This window comes from Pundamilia nyererei, unplaced genomic scaffold (genome assembly GCF_000239375.1).
Source record: "Pundamilia nyererei isolate P.nyererei 1_Seehausen unplaced genomic scaffold, PunNye1.0 scaffold00031, whole genome shotgun sequence".
Classification (NCBI taxonomy): domain Eukaryota; kingdom Metazoa; phylum Chordata; class Actinopteri; order Cichliformes; family Cichlidae; genus Pundamilia; species Pundamilia nyererei.
Genome location: NW_005187432.1, coordinates 1,002,109 through 1,004,175, shown reverse-complemented (window position 1 = coordinate 1,004,175; position 2,067 = coordinate 1,002,109). Strand labels below are relative to the sequence as shown.

The 2,067-nt window shown below is 36.4% G+C and overlaps 1 protein-coding gene across 1 annotated transcript in view; it reads right to left on the bottom strand.

Annotated features, from left to right (window-relative positions):
- The window catches only part of LOC102215335 (leukotriene B4 receptor 1-like), a 5,955-nt gene extending 4,620 nt beyond the window's left edge, over positions 1-1,335 (bottom strand). The window contains exon 1 of the mRNA XM_013909778.1: positions 1,252-1,335. The gene's annotated coding sequence lies outside the window, so the exon portion shown is untranslated. The remainder of the gene's footprint in view (positions 1-1,251) is intronic.
- Positions 1,336-2,067: the final 732 nt, after the last annotated feature.

Genomic DNA, 2,067 nt, shown 5'->3' with positions numbered 1-2,067 from the left:
ACCATAATACTTTATTACAGTGATAAGAGCATGCTGTATATATATTAAAGTACTGTGCTGCAGTGGTTTGAATCATATTTATCTAATAGACTCCAAATTGTTCTTGTAAATAAAGAGTTCTCTTCACACACTAAGGTTAATTATGGAGTTCCGCAGGGTTCAGTGCTAGGACCAATTCTGTTTACATTATACACGTGTCCTTTATCCGGTATCATCAGAAAGAATCGCATACAGTTTCACTGCAATGCAGATGACACCTAACTTTCTCTTTCCATGAAGCCAGATGATACACACCAATTAGTTAAACTGCGGGAATGTCTTAAAGATATAAAGACCTGGATGACCTCTAATTTTTTGCTTCTAAATTCAGATAAAACTGAGGTGATGTACTTGGCCCTAAAAATCTTAGATCTAACCAGATTCTTAGAGCTGGATCAGGTGACTCTGAATCCTCCCTTAGTTAGGTTGCAATAGGCGTAGGATGTTGAAGGATTGTCATGATTCATGGGAAGTATTTCTTCTTCAGTCATCTTTTTCTACATCTTTTTGTACAGAAATAACTCAAAAATAAAAACAATTGTTGGCTCACACCTTACTACTGTACTGCAGCCTTTAAATTATTTACATCCAAGGCTCTAGAAAATGATTCAGCATAATCTCATAAACAGTATATTAAAAAGCACCAAACATTGATATTAACAGCAAATACTGCATCGAAGAGCATTATTTCAACAGTCTTTGGTTCATGTTGAAGTTTTTTTCCTTACTTGTGTCACTACAGTCTCTCACTGGAAGTGCAGTACAAGCAGTTGGCTTCTGAGTCAGTTTTGCACACCGTAGTAAAAGCCTTTGTGTATCTGTGCCCACTGACCACAAATAAATAAATACATAAATACATAAACGTGAGTGATGGAAGTTTATGGGTTCAGAAGTTGGTCATCATACCATGACATGATGAGAAGAAGTAATTTATTTTCAGGCATTTATTTGAGAACGAAATAAACGAGATGAAAAATTATCATCCACTTTAGAAAGTCTGAAAAGTAAAGAACTGCGAAAAAGCCAATAAATGTGCATCTAAGCATTCCGATAATGTAATGGGTTTTAAAAAACGTGTTATTTTGTATCAATAACTGACTTAAGAAAAATTATTTTAAGATTTTTTTTAGCTTTGAAATAAATTCACTTGTCAAAAAGATTGGGTGGTCCAAAGAAACAGGTGCTAAGTGTTTTTGTTTATAATCCACTCACCTTTTCACGATGTATTTTCTCTTTGTGATATGTATATCGTTCAAATATCCGCTGCTCACCAGCCCTGACAGTGCTCCTGTGAGCTCAAACTATACATCTCGCCTCGCGGGTTGTAACATGCTGTGGTTTAAGGGAGCGCTTCAGAGAGGCGTGTCCTTCATTAAAACTCTCCCGCTCCCCTTTTCTGTCGAAACCTTTGTATTATCTCGATGTATGATTGTCCTGGGAATTTTTTTCTGTGCTAAAACAGAGTCTTCACTCTGTTATTATTTATAAAAAAGCATGCGTTCTTTAAGATAACGTGTTCCAGTGTGAGGTACCATAATGCATTTCTCTATTTCCTGAGACGCTTTTCACCCTGAGTCAATTGTTATTAAAAGCACCCGAGGCGTATAGATAAAATTTAAAAGCTTGAATAGTAGAGAATAGGCACGCATAAGCAAAACATTCTTGTTCATACAAGTCTCTGTCACTGACAGGAATGCAGCTTTCCATGAAACGGGGAAGAGAGAAACTTTGGAGAAGCCCAACCCGCTCACGGACTGAGTGAATGACGCGGTTTTTTTCTTTTCTTTTACTTCCAGGAATTCCAGGTTAAGAAATGTCTACCTTTAGTGAAGCCATGTTTTTCGTAATCATCTGCTCTAAGCTGTTGAAATGGAGAAACCACATGTGCAAACCACAATCAATCAGATAACCTCAAATGCAACCACTAAACAAAATAAACAAACAAACAAACAAAAATACTCGTTTTACTTTTCAAAAAGCTGTTCAATTAACGATTTTTCTACACTGCACTTCATCTGACAACCAAAG